This window comes from Mastomys coucha, unplaced genomic scaffold (assembly GCF_008632895.1).
Source record: "Mastomys coucha isolate ucsf_1 unplaced genomic scaffold, UCSF_Mcou_1 pScaffold14, whole genome shotgun sequence".
NCBI classification, from domain to species: domain Eukaryota; kingdom Metazoa; phylum Chordata; class Mammalia; order Rodentia; family Muridae; genus Mastomys; species Mastomys coucha.
In genome coordinates, this window is record NW_022196896.1 from 14266899 (window position 1) to 14287660 (window position 20762).

Genomic DNA, 20762 nt, shown 5'->3' on the forward strand with positions numbered 1-20762 from the left:
TATTTTTTCTGTCTGCAACTACAAAGTACATGGGAAGTTTCTTCAAGCTGTCTTCACTCTGTCCTTAGCCAGACACTACCTTCCTTCAGATATCAGCTCTACACTTAAAAAGCACTTTGAGACAGCCCCGTATGGCTTGTCATGGTGTTTGAAGGAATTACTATTTTATTCCACTCTAGGAACTTGTTTATATTTATCAGTAACAATTCTCCAAGAAAGAGCCAGGGAAGAGCTATTGACCTCAAAGCTTTGGTTTAGCCATTCTAATCCATTCTAATCCATGCGTTTAAAATGATGATATAGGGATTGCAGAGATGGCCCAGCATCTAAGATAAGAGCACTTGTTGCTCATGCAGAGGAACCAGTCTTGGTTCCTACCATGTACACATGGCTCATAATCATCTGTAGCCTCAATCCAGGGGACCTAATGACCTATACGGACCTTAGTGGAAACTACACACACACACACACACACACACTCACACACACACACATGCACACGTACATGCACACACACATACACACACACAGGGAAATCAGTCATATCTATAAAATAAAATAAATGTATTTATAACACAATTTAAAAAGTTGGTGGCATTAATATTACACCTACCATCCAATGATAGGTTCATCCAATGATGAGTTCATAGTTAATCTTTAAATGTCAATATGATTTTATTTTCAGAGAATATCAAGAAAGAATTGTCATGGAACTAATTTTTATCTTTTTTCTTTAATATTCAAAGAGGGTGTGAATAAAACATGTATTTGCAAACTAGTACCACCAACTCCTATCCTTAAGGGCATCTATTAAACTCCTCTTTCTGTTATAAATATAACTACTTGGGCTCTGAAACTACTAAGACCCATAGAGAAGAATTATCATGATTAAAGCTGTAGTGTTGGCATTCATTCACAATATTGCCATAGCCTATGACATAGGTTTGACCAAGGATGCCAAGGTACCATAAGCCTCCTTAGAATTAGTATGTTCTATATAAAGGAAAGCACCATGGAACTTGGGTCATGAGCTGACTATCTTAAAAATTATTTGGTAAAGACTTGTGCTCTGCTGTTTTGTCATCTAAGAAACTTACAATCTACAGCATCTAGAGGGTAAAAATCATTCTACATTTGCCTCCAATAACATGCTATGACTAACAGAGAAAGCATATAAATAAGAGTTCTATAAAGGCTTATAGTAAAAAACAAAAGTTGTATGTATTTATGGTATCAAACTATTTAATATATCTACTAGATTTCCTTATAGCAAGAATACTTAAAGTCAATTATTTATGGCTTTTTTCAAAGCTACAATATATTATTAGTCACTTTGATAGTCATCTCCTGACCTTATTGTTCCCATGTTACAGAAGTTCTGCACGCATTGTTGAATATCCACCAAAATCCCCACCCTCTACTAACCATTAGTTTACTTTCAGTTTTTATGATCTTGGTTTTCTAAAGTGCTCTATGTATGTGAAATGTTGTGGTCTCTGATTTTTGGTATATAGCTTATATTGCATAAAAATATTAAAAATATTTTTAATATTAAAAATATTTGATATAATTTTGATATAATATTTTAGTCATAATCTTCTTCCTCCCTCAACTCCTTCCAAATTTTTCCAACCTTCTTACCCATCTTACTTTATGTTATTTCTCTTCAAATTGCCTCTCCAAAAGCAGATAAAAAAAACACAACCACCAACAAAAATATAAAAACAAATAATAAAAATGAAAACAGAGAAACTTAATAAGATCAGTAAGACAAAATAGTAAAATTAAAGAAAGTAAACCAAAAGCACAGTGGGTAGAAAGAGGGGGCATTTTGTCTTGATCCAGAATTCCTTGGTGTGTAGCCTGCAGTGGAGTGTGGTGATACACCTAGTGATATTTTACTGTAGAAAACTATTGCTTACCCTTCGGAACAGTTATCACTTGTAAGTAGCCTCTTGATTAACAGTGAGAGTTTCAAGTCTACTTAACCTTCTCAAGGCTGAAATATTTTCCGGTTCAAAACTATCCAAGTCTTAGGCAAACTCTCACAGTCCCCATGAGTTCACATGTGCATTACTTCTATAGTACTGGGAAGACACTGTTTCCATCTTCTCATTCACTACCTCTGACTCCTACAATATCCCTGCTTCTTCTTCTACATAGCTCACTAACCTTTGAGGGGAAGCTTTGATAAAGGCATCCCATTGAGTGCTCAGTGCTCCAAAGATTCTCATTCTCTGTCCATTGTCTAATCATGGGTTTCTTTGTTAGTTACCATCTTCTGCAAGGTGAACCTTCTTTCATGAGACTTAAGTGATGCTCTGATAAATAGGTATTACATCATGTCACTAGGAGTAATTTTATTACTCTGCTTTTTAGCAAGATTGTAGATTTTCTTCCAGGAGAATGATGTAGTTTCAGGTTCTTGTCTGAATTAGCATTGCCATATACTTGTTTCATTTCCGGTAGCAAACTTTAATTCCAGTGAAAAACAGTATTTTTGTTGGGTTGTTTTTGTTTTTAGTTTTGCTTTTGTTTTGTTTTTGTTTTTGTTTTTGTTTTTGTTTTTTTGAGACAGGGTATCTCTGTATACTCCTGGCTGTCCTAGAACTCACTCTGTAGACCAGGCTGGCCTCAAACTCAAATCTGCCTGCCTCTGCCTCCCCTCCCACGTGCTAGGATTAAATGCAGGTGCCACCACTGCCCAGCTTTTTTGTTGGATTTGTTCATACATTATGTTACTATTTATACCACTATCACCTCAGCTTATCTCATAGGAAGGCTTCATTTATAGGTCACATGTTTAGTGATAATGAAATTAATGATTATTTTCTCTTCAGATAGCAGGCAAAAGTACTTTCCAGAACCATGAACTATAGTCAGTAGGAATGAAACTTCAATTTTCCAAGTTTGATAAGATTAGGAAATGCATGCTCTTCAACAGGCTCTCCAACCAGGCGATGGTTTATATCCAGTAGCCTTTGCAATAAACTGTGATGGTTAGGATGTGTCTGTGGGACACTGTATAATCTATTCCTGGGAATGGAAATGTTATTTGGTGGCATAAAGTGCCTAGTTGAAGCATTATGTCCTCCATTATATGGTCACCTCATTTATATTCCTTCAATATATATGTATAAAGGAATATAAATTCCTTCAATATATATATAAAAGAATATATATGGAAGGAATATAAATACATATATATGCATATACACACATAGATATATACATATACATATGTAAACATATATACATATATACACACATGACTCTTCTAAAAAAGTAGGTTTCCATTTTGAAACATTGTCTCTTAATCCTACCCAAAATGAAGATTTAGGAAGGTTTTCTTTCAGGGCTATTTATTACCAAGCAATTATATAATGAAAAATTTCTAAGTTATATATGGTAAAGTTAATTTCTGATGCTTTCCATTTAATAAATACCCCATGGAGGTGGATGAAGTAATACAAATTAGATGTAGTTAAATATGTTAAAGCTTCCCAGATAAATTGTACTAAATTATTTTATTGGTCACTGTTGTGATAATGGTTAGAAAAATTTTATTATATCTTCTTGTATTGTAAAACACTCAAAGAACTTCAAAATATTATAAATAGCACTCTTATAAATATAAATATTATAAATATACTCATAAAGTATATGAGGAAATGAGATCACACACTAATTACACACACACACACACACATATAACTTGTTCCATATAAGTGTATGTATACATATATATATGTGTATATATCTATGCATGTAACTTTTCTCCATTTGCCCTCCAAAATAAAAAAACAAACAAAATTTTAAAATTAATTTTAGTGGATAAAATAGTGAGAGCATCATTGAAGAAATTCTCCCAAATTATGCCACTATGGATTATTTAAAAAATTTATAAGTATTCAATAATTTTCAGCACTTGAAAATATGTGTTTTTATATTGACAATAGAAGCACACAATGATATGCTAATTTTTATAAAAACTTGATGATTGGATGCAACTTTAGCACAAAGTAAGATTATGGCTTTCTGCCTGTTAGTTGTCATTTCAGGGTTTCAAGGCAAAAGAAATGTGACATGTTTGTTTTACTTCCGAAGACATTTTTAAAATGTGCCTGCAGAAAACTACTTCTCTTAATTTATTTTTTATATATTATTTCACAGATTTTCGAAGTTTCTACTTTATGTGAACTGACCTTTTAGTGTACTTAGCACAAGCCAGACGGCGACTTCTGATGACTCTTAAATGATTTGTATTTACACTGTTTGGGTGTTTTGCCCACTTGTATGTATGTGCAGCATGTGTATGCCAGGTATCTGAAGAGACTGGAAGAGGGTATAAAATCACCTGCAATTTTAATTACATATGGTTTCAGCTGCCATGGGAAGAAGTACACTAATCCACGCAGCCATCCCTCTCCTACATTTTTCACCTATCTCTATGACATTTAGCCACAATGGATATGGACTTGGGCTGACACTGCTCCCAAAATGATGCTCTATCTTGAACCTTAACAACTACTCAGACTTTGGCATCTTCATTTTCTTTTCTTTTCTTTTTTTTCTTTTCTTTTCTTTTCTTAATTTTTTTTTTATTTTTATTTTTTGGGTTTTTCATTTATTTGTTTGTTTTTGTTTTTGTTTTTTTCGAGACAGGGTTTCTGGCATCTTCATTTTCACTCATAAAATTTACTATTGTCATCAAAAAGCATTTTTGTATCTTGAAGCGTAGTAAGAGTAAACTCATCTTTTCTAGCTCTTTCTGAACTCTGGCTGGTTCAACACACCTTTCCTGGTCCAAACTCCTCTTCAAGATGATTGATTCAGACTGGTTTCTTGGCTTCTGACTGAATTTATACTCAAGTTGACAATCAAGAATAGATATTACATATAGGCATAACAATAAGTCATTAGGAATTGATTAATATTATATACATTTAGCAGAATAACAGTAATAGGTCCTTTCCTAGGGTGGAAGCCTGTTTATCCCTGATAATACTGCTAGGTATTCTATGTTATGGAGCAGGCATTAAATCTATTAAGAAAGTAGTTGGTTACTTCCATGTTGTTCAGCCCACTGATGCCCCATTGAGCATGTCTTGCTAGAAAAGTCATTATTGGAGTTCACTGGGTTCACAACTGGGTAAGAATGATTAGTACTTTTCTCTTCTGGTAACTTCCATAGTACCATACATTACTATAAAAATTATTCAGTAAAAGTTAAGCTTCCAGGTCATAACCATTTTGATTTCTCTATGCTTATAAGTAGAGTATGTGAGTTTTCAGAAATAGGGTATTAATATCAAGTTCTAGAGGGTAATCATGAACATTGGCTTGTTATATTTGGGTGTCTTAGATGCCTCAATGGTAAACAATTTCAAGAGTGACAGCACATTTATAGTAAATTTAAATGACTATAGAAAGCAGAGATGTGACCAACTTGCAAGTGCCAATAATAAAATTAAACATAAATTAATCAAGCCTTTTCTTTGATAATCTTGGCAGTGCCATGCCTATCTAGAGAACTGTCAAAGACTTTCCAAGGAAGTAGTCAAATTATAGCAAACACAATAGTTTCTTTGCATTTTTCATTGATTGATTTGATAATAATATTGACTTATGAATTAAGATTCTGTGATCAAGGGTAGTGAGTGAGATTGTGAAATAGATCAGTGTCATTGGTGTGTCCTGTGTGTTAAGAAAAAGTCCATAAAGAATAATTTTCAAGACATTTTATTGGAATTGAGCAACTAATAAACAGAGGTTTCAGTAGATGAACTTGTTATTTTAGTCAACTAATAAGCCCAGTACAGGGCATGGTTTGGCAAAAAGGTACAAGTGTTAGAACCTTCACCAACAACCTATGTCAAGAATACAGAGAAATGTGTAAAGTAGGTTCAATCTTGTCCTTGAAAAGCAGCACTCTGAATGTCTTGGAACTTCATTAAATGGCAACAGAAACAATCAGAAAGCTAATCATAGCAATAGATCCAGGAGTAGGTAAGCCTGGTGAGCACCAGGTAGCAGAAACACCTGAGGTCATGAGACACCTCAAGCTTCAGTTATTTTCAGATTTTTAAGTGTTTATTTATATGTACCTGTACAAGTGTGTATAGTTAACTGGGTAGGCCAGAAGTGTGTGTAGATCACTGATTTAGAGTGACAAGTCGTATGAGATGCCAACATAGATAGATACTGAGAATGGGACTCAGAACCTGTGTTCTCTACAACAATAGGAAGCACTCTTAAACACTAAGCCTTGCCTCTGGCACCTTAACCTTCTATTTTAAAGACAACATGCGCAAAAAAGAGTAGGCTTTCTCTTTGAGTGGAAGTTCAATATATGCTTGAGCTTGGAATTTCTTGTAGCTAAAACTAATGAATTTGTATTCATTATTCTGCTTGTTGTGGTAACCACCAATGATAAGATTATTTTGTTGCTGTCTCATCATGGTAATTTTGCTATTGCTGTGAATTACAAAAAAATTATTGTGTTTGCTAAGTCCTGGGAAAGTATGCAGGATATCTGATATGTGATCCCTCTGATGGGGTTTCAAAATTCTACTTTTGGCTGATTTGTGTGAACATACCATTCAATGCCTGTGTCTTAACTTTTCCACAATTAAAAAGTTATAATAATATTTTATTGCCCTTACAATTTATAAAATTGTAAATATCTTATACTGCTTTATCTATTAGTATACATAATTACATCAAACTATATTATAGGGTATTAAATTGTAGTGTAGATAAGCACTTGGTACTCATCCCAAGCAACTGAAGAACTACTTTCAATTTTATGCTTAATGTGTCACCTGACACCATTTTCCATAATGGATCTATGTATATGAAACCTTTAGAAAGAAAAGTGAAGTGGATTTTGGGGTATTGTCCAACTTAGAGAGGAATATTCCCTAAATAAATGGATGCCAGGAATAGTATTTTATTTCATTCAAAAGACTGACCTATGATTGTTCTTGAATTAAAACTTACAACTTCTAATAAGTAGTGGTAGAAAACAACTTTAATGCAAAATCCAATTTGTTTTATAGATTTTTATATATTGTAGCACTATATTATAATACCACATAAAAAGTGGACTGATATGCTAGGAAATGCATGGTGGGGTGTCCACTAATCTGCGTGAAAATGAAAAACACATGAAAATGGACTTAGTGAAAGAACTTGCCAATGTTTATTCTTGCTTGCATTTATAGGAAAATAGCAAGAATATATGTATATATATATATATATATATATATATACATATATATAACTAATTTACAGCAGAAATTACAAAAGCATATTTTATTTTAATATAATATTTATATACTTTAATTATTTATATATCACATACAATACTTACATATTAATTTGTGAGTGATAAATATAATTGATAATATGTTTATAAATATAGAAACACTACAGATCCAAGTAGAAAATATCAAAATAAGATTAAGCCTTAAAAATTGTAAAGTAATGCATCTTGCACGGAATGTCTGCAGATAACCAGGAAATGGAGGTTATATACTTGGAAAATAGTAGTGGTGAAAGACCCTTGCAAGTTATGGTTACAGAAATTAGCAGAAGATTGCATGGGATGATATAGTGGTTTGTAAAAACTATTTGGGCAGTGTGTGTAGAGATCACATATCACAGGTCAGACAAGTGTGTCCATTTATGAAAATTCCAGTACCAGCAGGATGCCATCATACTAAAGAGAATTCTGAGAAGGACTACAAAAATGATTGAGAGGCTGGAAGAGGTGATGTGAGATAAGATTAAAAAGCACTAAATATGTATGGCTTCTCCAAATTCAAGCTATGTCACCACGAAATGAGGTGCTCTCACAGAAGGGAAGCAGAAAACTTTTGAACGAAGTTTAAGCAAAGGTTATTGAAAACATTCTGAGGATTACTAACATGGACAAGATTAATGTGGAATGTGGAATAAAGGATCCCCGATAGGCAAACTAGAGATTATGTGTCTTACTTTTGCTCTCTGTGGACCCCTTTTGTAGTGTTGAAGACAGCAATAATACTTTAAAACCAGTTTTTCAGTTTCTACATCTTTATTGTTCCAGTGTTAAATGATGTTTTTTATTTTTGCAGGTTTCAGTTTTGGTTGTCATGTTGAATTGTAGCTATTCCCATTTAAGTCATTATTTTAAATGTATAAAACACAGTGTATAGCATACACACACTCATATATACACAAATTGTATATATTACATGTATACATTCTTCACTAACTGAATAAAGGTCATAATAGGGACATATAATACAGTCAAGTTTGATAAATTTATTAAAAAGTAGCATAATCATGAATTATGCAAACTTGAAATTCTAGTAGTTTCTGATATTGAACATGTACAGTCTTATAATGAATTGATATTCATTAAAGTATATCAATAAAATATGAGGAAGGCTGTGATCTCATCTCATAAAGCAGGAATTCACAGGTATAGAGTTGAAAAGTTTTGGAGGATGGAACAAAACACTTTGCATTGACTGTAACAGCACTATACAGTGACCGGGACTGAACATGAAAGGACTACATAGGCCTGGAATTCCAGGCATGAAAGACAGAATGTCAGTGAGCAATACAACTGAAAATATACAACCTGTATCAAAGAGCCTGAATGGACTAGAGTTATTTTGAGATTTTATCATCAAAATAATACAGAGAAGCCTGCAAAATACAACTGTTGAACAGATGCATGAAGTACTCAGGTGTATGGCCAGTCAACAGTCCTTCAAGGTCTCTTCTACCCTCAGAAAGCTTCAAGGCTAGCAACTTTCAAAAGACAGAAAGAGAAAGAGGGAGAAAGAGAGGGAGAAAGAGCAAAAGAGGCAGGAAGAAGAGAAGGGAAGGAGAGATGTGGTCAAAAACACATAGAAAATGATATTGTATACATGTGTGTACACAGAGACACTTAAGAACTATCAATATTTCAGAGAGTTTTAGTTTTCTGAGAGTATTACTTGTATACCCACAATTGTAAATTTAACTTTTAATGAAAAATTGAAGAAACTATAGTTTAAATATGTTCTAAACACACAGGAGTGAGTATATGGATAGATATCAATTTAGATAAGAAACAAAGTTGAAAGTGTCAGAAATGAATTACACTGGAAAATCTATTTGAACAAAGTATTTGTAATAAATCTATAGCGTGCCCAAATCTGCTCTAATCCATCACCATAGTTCCCAGTGCTGACACATACCTTGTACTAGAGCTGGCACTGTGGGTAAAAATACACTTGGGGCTCCTGCTTGCTCTCAAGGAGTTTAACGTTGCTTTTGCTGATGTTTGTTTAATATATAGTGTCAAATTTTCTCACAATACAAAATAACATAAATATATTTATGTTATATTAAATGTATAAAAATATTTTTGATAAATTTAATCCTTATTCTAATGTTACATTGTTAAATTTTAGCCAATAAATAGATTTTAATGTACAGAATCATGTGGTTAGTGAGTTATCTAGGAATGGTCTTTTCCTCTCTTCCCACCTCTCCTTTATTCTCTGATATCCTCTCTCCTCATCCTTCTATCTCCTTTGAATGACACTCTCCCACATTCAAGATGTGTCTTTTCTTCTTAGATAAATCTCTCTGAAAACATCCTGGGCTACACCCCAGAGTATGCATCAGCAGTTCTCTAGCCATTTCTTTATCCAATGAGTCAACTATTAAAATTTACCTTCACACTCTCCAGTAGGAATAGAGTTCTGATGAATAAATAAAAGACGTTGTGTCTTTAAGAGATTTTTATCTTCTTTTTTTTTTTTTCTAGTATCACATCCTTTAGGCCACTGGGTTGTAAAATGTTACAATCTAAGCCTTGGCCTCAAATAACAAGTATATTGAAGAAACAAAATATCCAGAAAAGATTTCAAGGAAACAGCTTAGATATTGTATATCCTCTTAGCTTACTTTGTTTCTGTAGAAAAAATAATAATTTGTTATGAATTGTAGTCAGGTTTCACTACTTTATTACTTTATGGGTTCTTCTTTATCCACTCTTTATCCCCCACCCACTTTTTCACATACTGTCACTATATAAAAGGAAAAGAACAATAGAAGGGCAGAGAAAGAATTATTTCTGAATCTAGTTCATTTCTTCTTGTTTCTTTTTAGACCATTACTACTAATAAAATGCAACCAAACCTCCTGAATTACCATCAATCAACAACCGCTCATAAATAACACACTTTTAATGCTTCTTTCTTTCACTGATTTTTTTTCACTGTTAGTTTGCCTAGAGAAGTATGTGTATCAATTGTACATAAAGCCAAAACTGTCTCTTGTCTTAAAATAGTTATATTTTATTCATAGACTTGTGAAAGATGAATCTTAAATGCTTCAATCAACAGTGATATGTGCATTGTGGGAGGAAACTTCCTGACCCTGAGGTCAGGATATATTTTTAAGGTTATATTTTTAAATTATCTGTGTAAAAAAAAAATGTCTCTACACTTTAACATTCATGGTTGAGTTTTATTCCCATCACAGTATATTATAGACTGAGTATTTTATAACCCAGAGGGATATATTGCCTCTGAGACTGGAGTTGGCATTTCCAGTGTACCAAAACTCTAGCAGACTTGACATTAGCTGAGTTCCTGGTGTCTGCTGTGTACATGACATTATGCTTCTGGTGACATGGAGAATAAATAAATAAATAAATAAATAGCCCAAAGAGACAGTGTACTCCTCAAAGCTCCTTGACAAAACACTAGACTGCTTTTTTGGGAATATAATTCCTCATATCTTTGTCTCTGAATCCAATTTCATTGGCAACTAAATTCCAACATGATTTTTAGGAGGGACAAATGATGACATTTTCCTATGACTTAATTATAAGAGCATGAATAGTTCTGTGTCTTTGAGCCAGAATTCTCACTTTCTTCTGACATTTAGATAGGTAAGCAACCTGCTGACCTTCTGTGTTTGATCATTTGTGAAGGAACTTGACCATTCTCAGCTTCTAACATTGTAAAGGTTGCAAAAGAAGAACACCATCTAGGTGAGGTGATTGGAGTATTTGTGTGGCTAAAGTCTCCAAAAAAGAGTGAAACTCTTCAAATAATCACTATTTTAAGATAGTATTTTTAGAAAAATATATTGTTTATTTATCGATATGTTTTTGTGGTGCTGAATATCAAACCTAATACCTTAGCCATGTAGGTAAGTAATTCTAAACTGAGAGATGACCATGAAACAAAACTCTTTACATGTTTCACCTTAACTTGGTTGAGGCAAAGATAAGACAAGTGAGTCAGAGTTCTTGTAACTTCAAGATTTTTTTAATTTTTGTCTTTAAAATAAATATAAAATTATCTTTGTTTAAAATTTTAACCTTTGGTTCATCATTCTAGTAGGTAGAATTTCTAAAATAGCCCTCAAAGCTTCCTTTCTTAAACTGAAGAATTCAGGAATATGACGATCTGTCACTTTCATCCTTATATTACCTACCGTGCTTATCATCTTAAGAGCCCTTTAAAGCAGAGAATTTAGAGGAAATAGAAAAATGTGGGAGACTTGAAGTATAGGAAGGAATTAATCTGCACCAGCTGTCATTAAAAAGAATTACAGAAAAGAATGGAGAAAAACTGTTGAAAAAGGTCAGCAGGCAGTAAGGGATGAAGATGCCAACCTTACATTCTGCCATTACTAAGAATGTCTTTAGTGGGGTTGCTGGGTTGCAATTTGATTTCAGCCTTGTAAACATCTAAGAAGATCCAGCCACACATTCATAGACTTCAGGCCTATAGTAACTAAGGAAAGATAAATGAGCATTCTTTGTCATATAAGAATAAAATCATTGCAATTGCAGTGATTGCAATTTTTTTATTTTTTATTAATTTGAATTTTAACTATATTCTATGAAAATAGTAGTATCTGAACTATTAAGATTTCTGTGGCAGCCTCCTAAATATTTTACTTAGGTCAAGTTCCTAATTTGTCTCTTCCTAGACTCAGTTTAGTCATGCTTGATATAGGTTAAAAGATTCAACAATTTTGTCATGACATTGTTTTTTTGATGGTTACTCTAAGTTTCATCTCAGTTCCATGAAATAACCTTCATGTTTCCCACTTCCTCAAGGTTTATTTTATTATTTCCATGTCTCTCTTAGTGGCCACTGCCAGTTTTTCCTTAAAATAACCGCCTCAGTCCTGAGATTGGCCATATAATAACCTACTCAGGGAAATTATATGAAAATGTCTTTAGATGCTACACGTAAAACTCATTTTTAGAAGTACTTTGATGTCCAAATAGTTAAAAATAGGTTCTTCTTATGAATTAGTACATTTTCTTCCATCATTTAAATATTATTTATAAGGTTTATTGCAGTGGATTTTATAGTCTTTTTTTCTAACTTGTGTTTTAAAAAATAAAATTATAAATTTTAGTCAATAAGTTTGATGAACGGTTTGGACATGTGCAAATAATGATAGTTATATAAAAGTGACTGGCAACTCAGTCTACAGAGACTTGAAGTATCCCAGGGTGGGGCAATGCCCAAGGGGACCCAACCCACTCAGAGGAGAAGGGGAGGGGGAAGGGGGAGACTGTTGGTGGAAGTGACCAGGATGGGGGGAAGTGAGCTGGATGTAAAGTGAGTAAGTAAATAAATAAATAAAATTAAGTTAAAAAATGAATGGCAACAGTATTTGATTTCTTTTCTGCTTTAATCTCTTGCAGGTTCTCTCAGAAGTTTCTCCTTTCTTATGATATGAGAAGAAATAGTAGCTATTAGAACTGTTCATATCTATGTGTATTAATGAATATTTTTATTATGATTGAATCATAAATATTTCATACCTGTAGTCATTTTGTGTGCCTGTTGATTCATAGTTACTTAAACAATCATGACAACTTTATTAGTCTCTTATTATCAAGCATTTTTTCTTTTATCAGAGAACAAGTGACTTCCTTCCCTCACACTAGCTTGTGTATATCTCTTTGTGATAGAAATTAATGCATACAGCTTTGGAGGAGACCGCCTCATAGATCATGTTGCCTTTATGTCTGTCTTATGTTGGTGGCTTCTGACATAAATGGACACTCAGTGCCAATGTATGGTAGCTATAGTTCTGGCAGCCGGGCAAGGACAAAATTAGACAACTGAGAAATAAATGCTTTGTTGCTCATCTTAAGGGTTCTCCAGGATAGAGCTCCACTTGGAGGACTTCAATACGGTCTTAGATTTGTACTGATCAGAAAATGCATCTCAAGAGTGATGTAATGATGTTATCCAGAATATTACTCGATGTTGTCATTGATTGTATATATATGCAGTCTCCTAAAACTGTGGTTCAATAACCTTAGTTAACTAGTTCTAAGCTCCATGATAAAACTCAGAAATATTTTTAAATTCCTTTTTGTTCCCCCATATGATTTTTTGAGACTTAAACAGATTTATGAGACTGTTAATACAATAATAAATCCTACTCTTAAACATAACCCGAGTTAATAATGAACAAATTTAACACCCCTCAATATGTGGGATGTTTTAGAAAAAAAAAATCACCAAAAGTCTTGACTGAAGAAAACTACCAAATCAGTACCGTATAATCTTCTATGCTATGATAGTGCATTGAATACAAGAAAGCTGATGGGGTAGTTTTAAAAAATGTCCTGACAGAGTCAAGGTGATGGCCATTTCTAGCTGCCCTGCTATCCATCACCTCTTTCAGCCAAGCATACTCCATCATATGCAACAGCCTCATGAATTTATGCATCAAGCTGTGCAGCCAGTCGTGCCGAGGGCGCTGGTGACAAGTGAAATTGCTGTGCGCCTCATTTAGCTGTTTATTGCGCCTGAGTACGTGTTGCAGCTGTCATCCCACGATGGGATGATAGTGCTCGTTAATAGACAAGACAGGCAAATAATGATGGAGGCCACAGCAAGAGATGCTCATCTGCCAATGGGCTCTGAGCAATATTACAAACATCCACAAAGTTTTCCATCAAAAGAAACCCTGTAAGAAAATAGAGAAAGCATGGCTGTTCTTCATGGGACTAACAATGGAAATTAAACTTCTGAACAAAAAGTGTAGCCCAATGGATCATGTAACTTAAGACTGACATTTGAGTTTCCATAGTAGAGTGTCTCTTTAAAGGAATAAATAAATGACTTCACAACAGTTCAAATTTCTCCCACTGCCCAAGTTGACTGTGTTTTTACCACACAACTAAGAATTAAACTTAATCTAATAAACTGCCAACCTTAGTCTGCTGTCAACTACAACACCAAGATTTTGCAAGTGTTATTTTTCAACTCTTTGAAAGCTTGTGTCATACATTTATGATTTCAGATTTTTATCTTCCAATTCTTTTCAGTAATTCAGTGGAAACAAAGTTGAAATAGAAACATTCAGTCGTTAGATTTGAATGGAATTTTCTTTTGTATAAAATTGAATTATACTCAACATTCATATCTTGGCACATAGCAAGGAACCTCTTAATGAAATCTCTTGCAGATGAAAGTCTGTTAAACAACTGACTTTCATTTCCTTCTCACTCTGAAATGTGTGGTACTTAATCTTTTGGAGTTTTATAGTGGTTGATAGCAAGTGCCTAAATCATAAGCTAAAGTATGAATCTTTGTGATATTACCAAAACAGCCATTCATTTTAAGATTAGAAAATTTAGAGATAATTAAGGCATTTTATACAATGAAATGGAATATAATCTGACATTCCTTGAATTTTATAAACAAAAGTAATAATCAAGAGAACTGTAATTCAGTCCTTACTAACTGATATTTGAACTGCAGATACAGAAACCGGTGTCAAGGTATGAATTTTGAGTTCAGGATTGCCATGATTATCAATATTTTATAATTTAGCAGATTTGGAAAATGGATAAATTATAAAACTAGATAACAAATATATATGTAACACACTAGGCACACACACACACATTGATAAGGTGCTTTCATGGATATCATAACGTAGCTATTGCATATTTAGCAATGTTTGTTCCACAATTAGGGACTGGCCAAAACTTAACAAAGATATTCTTTATAAGTATACCTAGAACTATCAATATTTTTTCATAAATGATATGTGTACTAAAATTGTTGATTTATTTTGATGAAAGAAACAAGAAAAATATTACTACATGCTCTAGATTTTAAGGATGAAGAAACCAAGTATCAGAGAGTGTTGGAGTGATTTAGTGGGGCAGATAGCACCCCTGGCAAACTTGGGCTCCTGGATCCCCAAAACTTCTAAAGCCGTGTACAAAAGGTATTTCCAATATCCTTGTCATGACTGACTTAATGCATTTATTTTAGTTAGTAGTTAGAAACATTTTAGCCTTACTTATCAATTTAGAAGATCATTGTGACTTATTACCCATATGCATATTTATTTACATCTTTTTTATAAAAATGAAGAAGGGAGAATCTAGACATCTGACAAAGTCTTGGCTAAGAAGACAAGGTCAGTGTAATGAAAAGAGAACAAAGGTTATAAGGGGGAAGATTCTCAGGCTAAGGATAATTGCTAGATCTGAATATAAATTTTACTACTGATTTAAAAGGCATGATTCATTCTTAAATGTGACTGTTGTCTTTGGGCCAAAAATTACTTCAGTGAAATAGATCTTCTCTTTTATGATGGAAATAAATGAGAAAATATAAGTTAACTTACAGAAATATAGTTTCATGACATTTCTTTCTTATATATGTGTATTCTATAAAATAAGGCACATTTGTACTAATTATTTAAGAACAATTTCTTCTTTATAACATTTGTTCCAGTGAATCTTCTCTTATTCAAACTGTATAACAAAATTCATTAAAGCAACTTTATGTAGAATACCTTGCTGCAAAAATAACTATTTTCCATAAGTCTGATAAACAGTATATAGGCCAAGTGTATCTACAGTAATTTACTTGCCAGTACAGTTGCCATCATTATGCAGAAATTACAGAGTCACATTTGGATTTTACATTACAGTAGTGATTTAACTCAGACTCTTAATGTAAAGTCCCAAGAACTAACATACAATAACTTTATATACTTTCTTTTTTTTCTGTTTGGTTCTTGGTAAGGAATAATATAGTGAGAGCTGAGGTTCTGCTCCTTGCATTTAAAACCACCAGTAATTTTTGTTGGCATTTATAGAATTAATGGTCAGCAAATTCAAATATGTTGACCCCATTTTCATAATGAAATGGAGAAAAGATATGTGTTACACAAAGTTTTATTAATGTTTTATAAAATGGTAGCTACAATCAAAGGAACTGCTCTGAAAATTAAATTACTGGGTCTACTGTGAAAATCAGCATAATATGCTCTGTTTAATTCAGTCGTGCTAAGATGGGAGAGTCTCCCTCTTTCTCTCAGCTTTCTCTCTCCTTCACCTGGGGGCATCTGCTGATTAGTCTCTTCTAGAGGTTGTTTAATGACTATTTTACAGGAACTGTCAGCTTCGTAAAGCCCAATGGCACTGGGCGTCACTGTATTACCAGCCGTTTTACACAATTTGCCTGACTGTAAATCGGAGGTTTAAAAGTACAAGGCAATGCTCCTATTTGACTTAATGACTGGCTGATGGGGGTTGATTAATCCTCCTGTATTCGAATGTTTTACTCATAAAGGTCATCTGTTGTTTGTCTATGCTCACTTTTCTGATATTAGAAACCTGTGAAATAAGGTGACTATTTTGAAAATAGAAGAAAGGAGCCTTAATAAAATTCTTGTCAAATGCACTTTGGGGTGTGGATTCAAATCGCAATTATACAATAAATGTAATAATGTAGCCTTTGCATCAGCTTAGTGGAAAAGTGAAAACCAATGTACCTGGTCAAGTTGGGTAAAGAATATGTATGTGGTAGCATTTTTTATCTGAGGAAGACTTTATTTTGTTATTTATTTCTACTTGGGAAAATATAACACTTATTCCTGTATTTAAAAAAAAATCTTACTTTTTCATGTTTTTCTATTAAACAAAAATAATCAATATTCTTAGAATTGTTATTTTTTTAAGTTAAGACATTGCTTTTATTCAATCTAAAACATCTTATCCAATTTTAAAAAATTGCATTCTTCATAAAAATAGATTAATTCACTGTAAGTTTAATATTTTCACAAACTTGTGTATCTTGAATGAGTACATAGGATATTCATCAATTTATTTTGGCCAGTTTTAATTTTATAATCTTTAAGGAACAAAAGGATCAATAAATACACTAATCAGTCAGAACAAGTAAACAAAAAGAATGACCTATTATCAAAAGCAGTCAGCATACAAAAGATGGTGCTTAGGAAATATTTAATAATTTTATGACTTCATACTTTCAAAAATTAAAACAATTATTTCTTGACAAACAAAAGATACAACCATAAGTACTTTAAGGCATTTACAAAGAACAATCATTGTGTTATTTCTTAATTTTTTTCTGCAAGAAGAATTCTTATTACAAATAACTGGAAGACAATAGACTCAGGAGAATGTGGGATAGATAGACTTAATTAACATGACCATAATTCCTCCTCTTTTGCCTAACACCATGGTCATAGAAACACTTAAAAAAGAATTGTGACCTGTAGGTTTCCGAAAGACAATATGCTCAGGCACACAAACAGAAACATATTGGCATCAAACTTGTAAATTCCTAGCGTAGCATTGTCTACATAACCCAGTGAGCCAAAAACTCACTTAAGTTAATCCAAGACCTTTGTTTTGTTGTTGCTGTTGTTTATTTGTTCATTTGTCTGAATCTCAAGTTTGAATTCCAGTACAAATGGCCATAGAGCTAACATGCATTTAAATAAAGCAGTGATGGAAATTCTCATGTTTCCATAACATATTATTTGGAAGGTATTTCTCAAATCTGGAAGGAGGGCAGGGGCCTTCTGACTAGTGATAGAGCACAATTAATTATCTCCAAAGAGAGCGCTCCAGTCTTTATTTTCAGACCTTGGCTTAGTTTCACTAAGGTCTTCTTTTGCACTTTGAGTGCCATGAAATGTGTTCATTAGCTTTCGTGTTTTGGAAGTTTGTCTTTATAAAGGTAGAAGCCATTTCATATAAATCTTGATGCTTTCTGAATAATTTATTACCTAGGATCATGTTGACCATGTGGTAAATATTTAAATAGTGTTTGAAATAAGCAGCCGAACATGTTTTTTTTTTTTTTCGATGTTTGAGAGATTCTTAGTAAAATATTCTAAATCACGCCCCCCCCCCCTTTAGATTCCTACTACCTCCTACTGCCAAGCTTGAAGGAATGCTGAGATTGTACCTGGACATGGGGATGGAAGTCTCAGCTCTGTCACATTGTGATGACCAAAGAGTGCACTTAAACCTGAGACTTCAATTCCTTATCAGTACACTTTAGAATTGGGTAAATCCGGCGATCCTTGACAGCAATCATGCTCTGATTTTTGGTTCTCTGCTGCTTGAATCTGTAGTTGTCCACTCCCTGTCACTTCGCTTGCAAGAGAATCATCACTGATAGCCAGTATTTACTGAACTTGTACTCGGGAAATGCACATTACTTCTTCTAAACCTTACAAGGAAGCAACACTTTTTTTCTTTCAAAACATAAAATTAAGTGTTGGAAAGATTAAATATTTTTCAAGGAACTGCATTAACTGGAAGTTGCATAGGTATTATTTTTGCTCTAGCTTCTCTGTGGTAATTGCTTTGTTTGCCCCTGTTTTTTAGATTGTGCTGTACTATGCTATTTGTGACTTCCCTTCCCTCCCATTTCTAACAGGACCATACTGTAATGTTAGGCATAGAAACTCTGAAGGTAACAACAGTAGCCTCTAAGAAAAGACCAATTGATTGTTTTGTTCTCTGAGATGAAGAGGTTCCCGTGATGCCCAATATGTATTCTTTCTCACCCTTTGGTGCTCAAAGTCATGCATTTTTGAGACAGATGGCCAATGTACTCTGTGGTCATAAAACCGAGCTCAGCAAGCTGCTGGCACCAGGACTGAACTTGTGACCTCAACATCATTTTCACCACACCCAAAGCAAGTGAATTAAATAGTCAAAGAAAAAGTCTGACACGCACCACATGAAATGAAACACAGCCCTCTAAGTGTTCAAATATTTCTCAATCATTCATTCAATTTGTATTACAATTGTTTGAGACTTGTATTTTGTAAAACAGTGTGCTGAAAACTTCAGAATAAATGTAGTCTGGACCTCTAGACCTTATCGTTCAAGAGTTAAGAAGAAACAATATTCTGCACCATGTCCCCTCAAAGAGGACACATAAATTTCATAATGTACAAAGCCTGAAAAACTTCCATCCAGATATGAGGTACCAGAAATTGTTTAGAGGGCACTCTGAAAGTTGTTCCTGCATTATCAATCCTCTCCTTGCCTAGGGTTTATTATTACAAATAGCCTCAAGTTAAACCTTTACAAGATAGCACCTCATGTCATTTTAATAAGCCTCTCTCTCTCTCTCTCTCTCTCTCTCTCTCTCTAGCATATATATATTATATATATATATATAATATATATATACTTTATACTTTATACTATATATATATATATATATATATATATATATATATATATATATGCTTTGTTTGTTTCGAGACAAGGTTCCTCTGTGTAGCCTTAGTGGTCCTGGAACTCACTCTGTATACCAGGATGGCCTCGAACTCAGAAATACACCTGCCTCTGCCTCCCAAATGCTGGGATTAAAAGCGTGCACCACCACTGCCTGGCTAACCCTCTCTATATATTAATATTTGTAGCATCTTATTTTCATGTAATCTATGATTATGTTCAGTAAGATGGCTAATTTCATGTGTCAAAGAAACTGGTACAAAAGATGTCTGGATAGTGTGTATAAATGTTACTGCTGAATGTATCCATTAGGGCCTCCTGGCAAAAGATTAGCATTAGCTGAGCAGTGGTGGTGCATGCCTTTAATCCCAGCACTTGGGAGGCAGAGGTAGGCAGATTTCTGAGTTCGAAGCCAGCCTGGTCTACAGAGTGAGTTCCATGACAGCCAGAGCTATACAGAGAAACCCTGTCTCTAAAAACCAAAAAAAAAAAAAAAAAAAAAAAAAAAAAAAAATAATAATAATAATAATAATAATAATAATGATAAAAATAAATAAATAAATAAATAATTAGCATTAACATATATGGGCTAAATAAAGGCATCACAGTTACCAATCAGGATCAATGTCACCTAATCAGTTGAGAGTCCAAGCAAGGAAAAAAAATAAAGGTGAATTGAGTTGCTGTAGGCTTGGGCTGAGACATCTGTCCTGTCCTACCCTTGCACACTGACTCACCTGTTTCCTGGGCCGCCAACTCACACGGCTACTCCTTTCTTTTCATCCTTTTGTTTCTTTTACTGATAATAGATTCTTTACCCATATAATATATCCTGATAATAGTTTCCACTCCCTCTAATCCTCCTAGGTCCTCTCCATCTTGCCTGCCCTCAGGATCCTTTCCCTTTCTGCAGTCATCGAAGGGAACAGATTTTTAAAGATAAAGTCTTCCGAATAATAGATATAATAGTATTACTTCGTCTGACTCTGTTTTATTTTGTCCCACTAGTACTTTTATTATAAGATCACTTGCTTTTAAGCCTTTAACCTCACACTGAATTATACTGCTAGCTTTGTTAATTTTTCTCATTGAAGTTTGAAGATCATGGATACTTTCTTGCCTTCACTCATCTAGTGTGCCATTTTCCATTTATCTTTTTATCTACCTATTTATCTATCTATTTATCTATCTA